We start from the raw sequence: 12,534 nt of genomic DNA, 5'->3' as shown, positions 1-12,534 counted from the left end.
CATTAGTGTTGCAGAATTGCTTCTGGGCCAACTTTTTCTCTTTTTTCTAGCCCACCTGCATAATTTACCATATTAAGCAGTCCTTTACACAAGGCACTTTAGAAAAGAAAAAGAAGTAATAGTCGTGTGAGAGAAAAAACGGGAAGAGATGGAAATGGCTCAGTCTATCTTCTTTTGCTTCCCTCAGCCCAGGGTGGAGATTCGCAGTTTAGGCTTTCTTTCCCTCTGGGTGGACATGACTTACAGTGGATACGGTGTTGGTGTCTTTTTCTCTGGTTCTCATCTTTCCTAGCCTGGAGAGAGACTATCTGCATTGGCTCACAGAGCACCATCCCAGGGTGTACTGTCTGGTGCAGCAGGTCTGGTGAACATGCAGGGGTCAGAGCCTACACAGTGTTCTTGCCCTAGCTCCTACGCATCAGAGCACAATCAAGCTTCATGCATTCCTTCTCCCCAACGCTGTTACAACAGAAATGGGGTGAGGGACAGTTAGCTCTCACTTCTTTATTTCCTTCAAAAACTCACTCAGTAAGAGGAGCTGGGGAATCTACTGACTTTCTCAAAGATTAATTTAATAAATCAAAACATTCTTCTGATTGGGTGGTGTTGACCACTGTAGAGTTGTTTTTGGTTCATGATCTATTCTGAGCAAAAACATACTGTCTGAACCCTGAATATTAGTAGGGCCCTAATTTCTATTTTCAAGAAGAAAAGGGCCATAACAATTCTTGATAAAGAAAAATCTCCCAAATCCAGACTAATGCCTGCTTCATCTTTTTCATCTCAAATACCAAGGTTAGATAGACACAAATTGAACTTTAAGGAGTATCCCATTCAATAAACAACAAATATTAAAATTTCTCATAATTTTACAATATACTCAAAGTAGCAGGCCAGTTTTACAGCTAGAGCCATCATATATCTACAGATAGCAATAATATATATATAATTTTGGCCACGCTGCTTGGCATGCAGGATCCTAGTTCCCCAACCAGAGATCGAACCCGTGCCCCCTGCAGTGAAAGCACAGAGTCCCAACCACTGGACCACCAGGGAAGTCCCCAGATAGAAATAACATTAAAACAATGTTTCCCATCTTGTGCTCAGTAAGTGATAGAATTAAATAAGAATGTTCTCTAGATTTTTATTTATAAAAAAGGTCTGTTAGTTTAGGCATCACATAATGAAACAATGAAATTTCTAGGCTTTAATCCACTCACCAATTGCCTTTGCTTTACACAGGTTATGTGTGTGAGGTTTCTTCCAAGATTCTTTCACAAACATCACAATGATCCCTAGGGAGGAGAACAGGTATTTTCCCCGTTTTATAAATGATGAAGCCAACAGTCAGAGAAACTGAAGTGATCCATCTAATCTACTATACAAGGCAGGATACAGGCAGGGCTGGAACCCAGACTAATCCATGGAGTCTTTTCTGCTCCACTGCACTGCCTGCGTGGTAAGTCACTTCACTTTACCAAGCAGTGAAAGACACTAAAACCAAAAATCGTCTTTGACCGAACCAAACAGGCTCATTTCCTGATAATTTAACTTGGTTAATTTATTATGTAAAATATTAACAATTTATTTGTTTGAAAAATCTATACCTTCCTGCTAAATAAATTTTGCTAGAAAATGGGATTGTTGATTTTTCTTTGAAGGTCTTGAAGGTCTACATTTGCTACTAGAAGATCTGTTTAGACTTAATGCAAGAAAAACTGATTATTAACAAAAATGTAGTAATAGCTGAGCTGGTGATTCTGTTCTTATTATCAAAAGTCAGTTAAAAATTAATAATTATGTTGCATACTCTGCTCCACTCTGCAGCCAACCCCTGTCCTTAGAAACATACATTTCGGGCTTCCCTGGTGGCGCAGTGGTTGAGAGTCCGCCTGCCGATGCAGGGGACACGGATTCGTGCCCCGGTCTGGGAAGATACCACATGCCACAGAGTGGCTGGGCCCATGAGCCATGGCCACTGAGCCTGCGCGTCCGGAGCTTGTGCTCTGCAACGGGAGAGGCCACAACAGTGAGAGGCCTGCGTACCGCAAAAGGAAAAAAAAAAAAAAAGAAACATACATTTCAATATTTGAGTTACTTGTGAAAAATCACAAGTTAAAATCTGAGATTACGAAGCCTGGCTTAAAACTTCAAAATAAAACATAACTATTGGTATTGTTCTTTAATATCTGAACAAAAAGAATGTTTGATTTGGAGATGCCAAAGCAAGCCTCAAATGCTGCATGCTCTTGATTATGGTTTAATTTAAAGACAGCTGTGAAATAGCTTTATACTAATTTGATTCTTTTTATATTAAATAAGAATGAAATGGAAATTGGTGATTTACTTGACAGATATTGGACGCTGAAAATTAAATAATTGTTCTAAAAGCATTAGCTCAACACTGATTTGAAATGCCTGCTTTGTAGTTAGTCATGAGTGAAATGTATGTTTAATTCAAGTTATGTTTCTGGTTTATATTAGCATGATTTGATTATAAAGTAAAGGAAAAATACAATCCAAGTATCTCTGCAAGCCCCTGAGTTCCTTTCATCCTGAAACACTAGTTAGGTTGATTTTTTTAAAAAACTCTTGTTCGTCTCTTGATTATAGATATTCCTTACTACTCTACTTTCTAATTGGGCAAATCTGATCTTGATAATACAGTAAATGAAGGGGTGTGTGTGTGTGTGTGTGTGTGTGTGTGTGTGTGTGTGAAAAATCAGGAAGCAGTCAACTTTCAGGTTAAAAAATTAGTAAAGGGGGGCTTCCCTGGTGGCGCAGTGGTTGAGAGTCCGCCTGCCGATGCAGGGGACGCGGGTTCGTGCCCCGGTCCAGGAAGATCCCACATGCCGCGGAGCACCTAGGCCCGTGAGCCATGGCCGCTGAGCCTGCGCGTCCGGAGCCTGTGCCCCGCAACGGGAGAGGCCACAACAGTGAGAGGCCCGCGTACCGCAAAAAAAAAAAAAAAAAAATTAGTAAAGGAGACTTCTTAAGTGAAAGTTTTAAGGTACCTATTGCTTCTTTTAAAACAAAAACTTCCAGTACATTGATTTTATTGGCTGAATGATGATGGATCTGTGGCTTCTTGGAATAGATTCTTTGGTTTCATTGAAGTCAGTGCATTCATTGAGCATCTACTCTGTGGCTGGTCCTGTGTAAATGGAGAGCAGTCTGGTTCAGTCTGGAAGACATGTGCAGTGTATTTCTCAGCCCAGGCGTGGAGTATAGGTGAACTAGTTACATATCACTCTACCCCTACATGGGGCAAGCTAAAGCTCTCCCTGATGGAGAAACTTGGTGGAATTCTTGAGGTAAGAAAATTGGGCTTCTTTGGCTATTCTTTTGGAATGTACACTTCTAAATGAAACAAGAACCAACATGGCCATGATGCTCTGGGAGCTCAGATATTGTCCTCTACATCCTCAGGTTCCTTATCTCTAGAGTTAATGTCAGGCTTTCAGGCTTTGGGTTGTGAGGCAGAGACCAGACCTTTGAGGACCAAGTAAGGCAGTGAGAAGTAAACGAGGGATGGATGTGCACGGTGAGGAAGACACATGGTTGACAAATTCTGAGGCATGAAAAGATCCTAGGTCTTTCAGCACAGATGGTGTGTGTGGGAGGGGATGTGGGTGTAAAATCAGATCATCTGTGACTTCTTTTAGGTCTCACAGGCCTTATCTAGTGCTTTGAATGGATAATAACCTTCTCAACCCGCATGGTGACATCACATGAGTACAGGATCAGGGCAACAGGCAAAGTGTAATTGCTCAGTCTAGATGTTGTATGAGACTTGCTTTTTATTTTTTAATTATTGCCACAAAGTCAATCTTTTCTTTTTTTTAATTAATTAATTTATTTATTTTCGGCTGCGTTGGGTCTTCGTTGTTGCGCCCGGGCTTTCTCTAGTTGCGGCGAGCGGGGGCTACTCTTTGTTGAGGTGCGCAGGCTTCTCATTGCGGTGGCTTCTCTTGTTGCGGAGCATGGGCTCGAGGCGCGGGCTTCAGTAGTTGTGGCACGTGGGCTCAGTAGTTGTGGCGCACGGGCTTAGTTGCTCTGCGGCATGTGGGATCTTCTTGGACCGGGGCTTGAACCCACGTCCCCTGCATTGGCAGGCGGATTCTTAACCACTGCGCCACCAGGGAAGTCCGAGACTTGCTTTTATGTGCTGGCATACTCTAAGCAAGCTGACTGAATATAAAGGACCAAGAACAAAATAGACAATATATTGTGAAGAAGCTACATGAATAACTTTAGTGCCAATGGCTCTTCAGAATCATATTTTGCATTAATAATTTGGGACCAGCACCAGCATAGTAGGTGCTAAGTGTTTAGCCATTAGATAATATAATCTAGAATATCCAGTGATCTGCTTTTTTTTTTCTTTTTTGATTGCCTTCTTTTTAAGCATTTTCGTCTATATTCTTTTTTTTTTTTTTTTGCGGTACGCAGGCCTCTCACTGTTGTGGCCTCTCCCGTTGCGGGGCACAGGCTCTGGACGCACAGGCTCAGCGGCCATGGCTCACGGGCCCAGCCGCTCCGCGGCATGTGGGATCTTCCCAGACCGGGGCACGAACCCGTGTCCCCTGCATCGGCAGGCGGACTCTCAACAACTGGGCCACCAGGGAGGCCCTCATCTATATTCTAAAACAAATCAGGGACTTCCCTGGTGGTCCAGTGGTTAAGACCCTGTGCTTCCACTGCAGGGGGCACAGGTTCGATCCCCGTCAGGGAACTAAGATCACACATGCCACGTGGCTAATAAATAAATAAATAAATAAACAAATCAAATAGGGCTTGTTTCTCTTACCATCTAGTACTGGTTCACATATGTGCCTAAGCATATATATATTTGAAGCATACCTTTATATGTGAAGCATGAATACCTCACTTTGCGTTCTGTTTTTATTCATTATCTCACATCTATTTTCTTTTTCCTTGTTTTTAAAATTTTATTTATATATTTTTAATAGGTAATAACACACACATGGGTCAATATTCAAGAGGAGAAGAAGGGAAGAGAGCGAAAAGCCTCCTTCCCTCCTGTGTCCCCAAGCTACCTAGCTCTCCTCCCCAGAGTCAACTGATATTATAAGGTTCTTATATTTCCTTCCAGAAATAGTTCACTAACATGCAAGTACATACATATAAATGGTCTCCCCTTTTACCTGGTAGCCTACTATACACATCTTCCTGTATCTGGTCTTTTTCACTAAACAGCGCATCTTAGAGTTCATTCCATGTTGTCTAGACTTTTAAAGAATTGCCTGGGATTTGTCAGCCCCTAGATTACTCCAGCACGCCACTGACCACAGCCTCTCCCCCTCACTTCCCCTACACATACTTTCCAGCCCCATCATGATCTCGCATCTCCTGACTCCTTGCTATTCTATCAGCTGCCTTTTATCTCTTCCTGTCACCATTATTTTGAACCATTCTCAGCTGCCTTGGTGCATTGCCTCTCTGCTACACGTTTTTCCACGGATTAGTCTAAACATCCTTTTCCATTTTCTTACACCTGGGCTGCTGGTGCTCTAGGGAAAAGTATACTAATGTGCAGATTAGTGCCACAGCACATTTATGATAACTGATCTCACAGGTCCCACAGGCCCAGAAGTTATACGTCCCTAATAAGCTCTTCAACTCACTGCCTCCAGTCACTCTTCCCACCAGAACGATTTTTCAAACATGCAAAAATCCCACTAATTCAATCCATCCCTCCACCCAAGGTAACCACTAATCCACTCTGTCACCACAGATCAGTTTGACCTGACTTAAAACTTCATGTAATTCAAACCATACAGTATCTACTCTTTCAAGTCCTTTTACTCAGCATGTTTTCAGGTATATCCATGTAATTACATGTCTCAGCAGTTCATTCCTTCTAATGCTGAGTCATATTCTCTTGTATGAATTTTGTCGTTGTTTTAAATCTGTTCACCAGTTCTTCACCTCTCAGATACTTTCATCTTCTCTATTTTCTCTATCCTCTCTGAAACTCCTACTGGTCAGATGATGGACTCCTGGACTGATAAATATCAATATCTTTTCCTTACTGTTGTTTAATCTTTGACTTTTTTTTCTATACTCTGGGAGACTCCTTTGAATTTATCTTTTTTTTTTTTGAAAGGACTTTATTTTTTTAGAGCACTTAGGTTTACAGCAAAATTGAGAAGGAGGTACAGAGATTTCCCAGATACCTTCTGCTCCCACACACGCACAGCCTCTCCATTATCAACATCACTCATCAGAATGGTACATTTTTTTTTTTAACCAAGGATGAACCTACATTGACACATCATAATCACCCAAAGTCTAAAGTTTACCTTAGGGTTCACTCTTGGTGTTGTACATTCTAATTCTATGGGTTTGGACAAATGTATAATGACATATAGCCATCATTATAATATTACACAGAGGGACTTCCCTGGTGGCGCAGTGGTTAAGAATCTGCCTGCCAATGCAGGGGACACGGGTTCGAGCCCTGGTCCAGGAAGATCCTACATGCTGCGGAGCAACTAAGCCCGTGAGCCACAACTACTGAGCCTGCACTCTAAAGCTCGCGAGCCACAACTACTGAGCCTGTGTGCCGCAACTGCTGAAGTCTGCATGCCTAGAGCCCGTGCTTCGCAACAAGGGAAGCCACCACAATGAGAAGCTCGCGCACCACAACGAAGAGTAGCCCCTGCTCGCCGCAACGAGAGAAAGCCCGTGCGCAGCAATGAAGACCCAACGCAGCCAAAAATAAAAATATATACATATATAGTAAAAGAAAAAAAAATCATACGAGTATTTCCCCTTCCCTAAAAAACCCTCTGTGTATACATTATTTGTAGACACTTAATGACAACCAAATAACACTGTCCTAAGATTTCTCAATACATCTAAAAGAGAAAAGTGGTGGGCATCATCATATAATACTGATGTGATACAAAAGGCACCCAGACTTGAAACTTCACAGTGGCAGGCTGTATAAAATTTGTATTGTGAGGTCCTTAGGGGAAAAAAAATATAAAATCTATCACATCAAACTAACATTGATTTGGATGGAATTGCTTTTATAGTTGTGCTTATATTTAATTAGTAAATTTGTTGGTTTCCATGGTTTCATAAGAGATATAAACATAAGAAATGTACACCAAGATTTATGTTTATAGATCTTTAAATAACATCATAACAATAGCCATGGTCTACACTGAGGGGAACACAGAGAATCTTTTCCTTTACAGAAGGATCAACATATTACTCAAAGAAGGTGCACAGACCTGGAATTGTCAGGTCTTTGTACACAGTGTGACAGGTCTAGACAGCAGTCGGGATCCTGACCTTTAGCCAACACGTGACCTTGGGCAATAGTTTCCTCATGTGTGAAGATGGTAATGGCAACAATGCTCTCCTTGGGATTTGTGTGAAGACTAAGCAAAATAATATATTGAAAATTCCTACCTGGTACAGGGCCTGGCCCACTGTAGGTCTGCTTCCCCTCCACAAGAGGTAGTTCCTACTTCCTCAGTTTTCATCAGGTGTCAGCCACAGATAAGCCTATGAGAAAGCACTCCAGAAAACGCTGCCTCCTTGGCCACTCACTGCAACCTAAAAGTATAGAGAAAGACTAAATGAAGGAAAAACTGCAAAAGAAATCATTCCTGTAAAAGACAGTTTTGGGAATTCCCTGGGTGGTCCAGTGGTTAAGACTCAGTGCTTTAACTGCCAGGGAACTAAGATCCTGCAAGCCGGGCAGTGCGGCAAAAAAAAAAAAAAAAAAGACAGTTTTGTCAAGAGCGCTGATATTGATCTGCTCAGCCTTAGCACAGCCATGAACTATGTACCATCCAATCAATATTAATTAATTAAGAGGAGGAAGTGAAAAAAGTGATGGTCCTCATTCCTATGAATGTCTTGTTGACCTAAATTCTGACTTAGCTCCCCTACAATGATTAAATTCACTCTGTGTTCTATAGATACAGATTTATTTCTTCTTAAGTATTGAGTTAGAATTTCCAGTTGCCCACAAATTATGACTTGAAATCACCAACAGGGTGTTCTTTCTCGGCCAAATGCTGGGAACAAAGGAATGTATTACTGACTTCTTATTGGACTGTATGCATATGTTTTTATCTATTATTTTAAAATTCTGTGTGGTATATTTTATTTCACCCCTATTTTGTGCGGAAAAGAAAAACACTTTGAGCTTTTGGGATAAGAAGAAAGGAAAGGGCTGCTATTTTAATAAGACGCTACTTCATAATTAGCTTATTCTGAATAAAGGAATTGTTTCCAAGCACCAGCTCCGGGGAAAAGTAAGCATTGTTGATGCCAATTTCATGAGACTGAGGACCAAAGGAAGATTCAGAGAAAAAAACCAAAATACCATGTGATTCTTTGGGAGTGGCCAGCAATTTACCCTAAGGAACAATGCACAAAGCCCAAAAAAGTCCTTAAACCTCCAATGACTCATTTTCTGAGAAACAGTGTTGGTCTCAAATCCAGTGTAACTCAAATAATTTGTAGTATAAGAGTAGAGGTCACTAGATTCATGAAAATAATAAAACTGTACTTTCCTCTCATTTTTAGTGGCACATTAGATTCTCCACAGCTGGGAAATTTTTAAAAAGGAAGGGAAAAGCTATGTTCTATTTAAGGCATTAACAGGAGTTCAAATTTGAGTTAATATTGACATGAAGTTTTAGTTTTTAATTCTAGCCTGTTTTATGTTTTCAGAATTTCTTAGTAAACGTTTACCCTGAAAATATATTGATTTTTCTGTACAATATTGTACTGTGAGATTATTCTTTCTTTTCCTTCAAGAGAAAATGAACTCTCAAATCCTCAAAAATAAAAACCCTGGAGAAAAAAGAATTTGCTTAGAAGCATGCCATTATCCTCTTGTAAATCCTTTCCTTTCTCTTATTCTGAGTCCTGCTGCCTCATGCACTGACAATAATACAACATAGTTTCAGTGTGGTGATTCGTGCTATAAACAGGCAGAGTTAAACAGAAACCCACAGCAGCCTCCTTCAGTGTAAAGTTGGCTTCTGTCAACAGAGAAAGCCAAAAGCATAGGAAAGCAAAACTCAGAACTAAACATTTTCTGGATCCTGATTATTTTTAAAATAGAAGCATCAGATGCTATATTTTCAAGCACAGAATGACAGAGAAGGAAAGTTTGTAATCACTACTGAGGAGTGGTCAAGAAACGCGTTTAAGAAAGGTTAGACATAAATAATTTCCTATTACCAAATATTATTAAATAAGGAAATATATGACCTTAAGACATTGGTAAAAAAATCTTTCTTTAAAAATCCATGAAGTCGGGCTTCCCTGGTGGCGCAGTGGTTAAGAATCTGCCTGCCAACGCAGGGGACACAGGTTCGAGCCCTGGTCCGGGAAGATCCCACATGCTGCGGAGCAACTAAGCCCGTGTGCCACAACTACTGAGCCTGTGCGCCACAACTACTGAAGCCCGTGCGCCTAGAGCCCGTGCTCCGCAACAAGAGAAGCCACCGCAGTGAGGAGCCCATGCACCGCAATGAAGAGTAGCCCCGGCTCACCACAACTAGAGAAAAGCCAGTGCGCAGCAACGAAGACCCAAGGCAGACAAAAATAAAATAAATAATTAAAAAAAAAATCCATCCAGTTCCTGGGATGTGATCTCACACCTCCGGGAAAATTAGATGTGATTTACCCAGAAAAGAGAAAATAATAGCACTGAGGAGCTTTTCTTTCTCTGTCCAATCCCAGGAATTGTGATTTGACAAAAATTAAATTAAAAAATTAGCACTGAATGTTTCTCTTCTTTACAACGTTTCCATTATAATTAAATGTTCGTTTTTAAGTTATAGTATCCCATGTCAACACAAATGGTCCAGCTCCTGGGGCCTTAATTTTAACTGTGAGCAAGGTTTATGATATAACTCACCCCACTTCAGACATCTCTGATCTGAAATTTACTCCCAATCTTTAATGAAGACTAAAAAAGACAAAGGCATTTCCAGAAGGCCATTTTTTTTTTACATAACAATTTCTGACTATAAATGTTCCAAAATTTACTTGGAAAACACAAAAAAGAAAATTTAAATTACCAATAACAAAAAGATAAGTACTATGAATATTTTTCTCTCCTGGATGTCTGTGTTTCTATTTCCCTCCAATCATTCAGAGATATAAATCATCTACATATTGGTGTCATACTAAGCATTATATCAAATTTGAAAAAAATTAAATATCCATCAAAAATATGATTTTAAAGTCTGCACGACATTTTGTTACTGTGGCAGTATTATATTTATTATTAGTTAGTCTCTACTGTTGGTAAATGTGGACAGCTTAAAAGATTCACAGGTAAAGTGCTAAAATAACACGTCCTTAAGTTGCCTTTGACACTTGGGAAAGCACAATTTCCCTGACAAAGTTAAGGACAAGCAAATTTAAGCAAGAAAGAGATGAAGCAGAGCGGAAATAGGAATTCGGGCGTCTGGATCCAGGGGATGAGGCCCAAGGCGACTGGCACATTGAGCCTCTTAGACTCCTCCCCCAACATTTTACAGACATGACATCTAGCTAAAATGAGCATTAAGCACCAATTCGGAAGAGAATAAAAAATACCAGGGGAGCGACAAGCACTCTGGAGAATGAATCTGGAAGTGGCTCTGGGTGTGAGGAGAATCACAGATCTCTACTGACATAGTATATACCCGCTAAGTGCATACGAGGTCCTTTTAACAGTCTGGAGTCTAAGTCTTTCCCCAAAACGATTGAGTCTTGGCGTCTCTTCTAGCGGCTGAATAGCTAACTCCTCAAAACAAAAGTCTTGTGACCGAGGCCCGCTCGTTCTCAAACTTGGCAGCCATCAGAACCACTGGAGGAGGTGTCTTATAGGTCAGTTTATTTCGGCTCCGAGGCGCACACCACTGACGCTTTTGAGCCTGAAGGTTACAGGTGGCCGCGTACCTGCGTTCGAAACCCGAGCCGCAGGGGAAGGCCCCAGAGCCGGTCCCGGGAGGGACTGCGAAGCGACGCCCAGCCCAACGCGGTGTCTGCGGCTGGCGGGCCGGGCAGGGGGCTTGTCCGCGGACCCCGCCAGAGGGCGCCAGGACCTCGCCGCGCGCCCAAGGTCCCGCGCCTAAGGCCCGGGACCTTAGGCGAAACCTGAAAATGCTCAGGTGCGGCAGGAAGGGCGCGTGATCCCGGGCCGCGGCGGGCTGTACCGGCGCCTGCTCCAAACCCATCCGCGCTCCGGCTCCCTCGGCTATCGCCCGAGCGTAAGACCTTGTTTTGTGTTTTATTTTAAAAGCCTTCTCCGCCCCCGTACTGCTTGAAGGCGTAAATGAGGGAGGGTGGGAGGGGTGAGAGGGGGAAATGGAGAAAAGAGGCGCTGGAAGGCTGAATGCCTTCTTTAAATTACTGCTGACACCTCGGTTCCAGGCCCCTACAATCTCAATCAACAATCCATTAGAACTCAACAGGAGTAAAACGAAATCCTCGTTTAAGTGTATTTATCCGATCTCCTTTCTCTCTTTCAAATGCTAAATCCATTTCAGCATATGCCCCCTTCTTTCTCTCGCCTTTCTCTCAAGACTGGCAGCCCATACCACTCTTGTAAATATGAAAGATGCTAATCATATGACATATCACGTCTCCGTCGGAGCCGGAATAAAGCCTTCAGATTTGGGATCATTGCCTCCAGACAACAGCTTCATCAGCCGGAAAGTTGGTTTTTTTCTCCTTTCCTTCAACTCTCAATCCCTTCTTTGTCTGGAGTAAAATGCAGCCGACTCGAGCCACCCAGGCCATATGGTTCACTCTGTATTTTCTTAGTTGAATTCTGAATTGTTTCTGTGACTTGCGAAGTTTTTTTGGAAGTGCGTATAAAGACATAGAAGAGCTACTTGTGCAGGGAGAACTGCTGGACGCGCCGCGGCCGCCCCCTCCCGGCCTGGAGCCCCGGCGGCTCCGCGGAGTGTAACACCGGCGACTGCGTTGTCGCGCGGTTGGGACCAACGACCAGCAGGCCGCAGCTGCCCGGTTCGCTCGCGGTGCCTACTCCGCGCCTCGCACGGCGCCCGGCACACAGCAGGCGCTTGCAGAAATATTCGGGGGGAATGATAAAATGAATAAATCAGCTACGCGGGTTGACCCCGAATGGTTTGTGTCCCGAAGTATCCTTTTGGATCCGTGAAGAGAAAAGGTAGCCTCGCCCTCTCCTGACACACGGTTTTCTGGCATGTAACTTTCTCATTTTTATGTCTACTTATTTGAATGTAAGCTCTATGGGGGTGGGAATGGTGTCTGTCTTGTGCATGGCATTGTTCCCAGGGGTTGGTACAGTGCTTGGCACACACTGGGTGCTCATTAAGTACATTTTGAAGGTAAAAGGGAGAGATGATTGAATGAATGCGCTAACGTAGAAGGATGATATCTTATTTCCCAAAGGAACAGATTTAAGAACTTTCTCTGCTAAAGATTCGAACTTATTTACCCCACCTCACCCTTTTAATCTATATCATCAACAAACAACAATTTCCAGAAGAGAGT

This window comes from Grampus griseus (assembly GCF_964374135.1).
Source record: "Grampus griseus genome assembly, chromosome: 4".
Lineage (NCBI taxonomy): Eukaryota > Metazoa > Chordata > Mammalia > Artiodactyla > Delphinidae > Grampus > Grampus griseus.
This window is presented reverse-complemented; position numbering follows the sequence as displayed.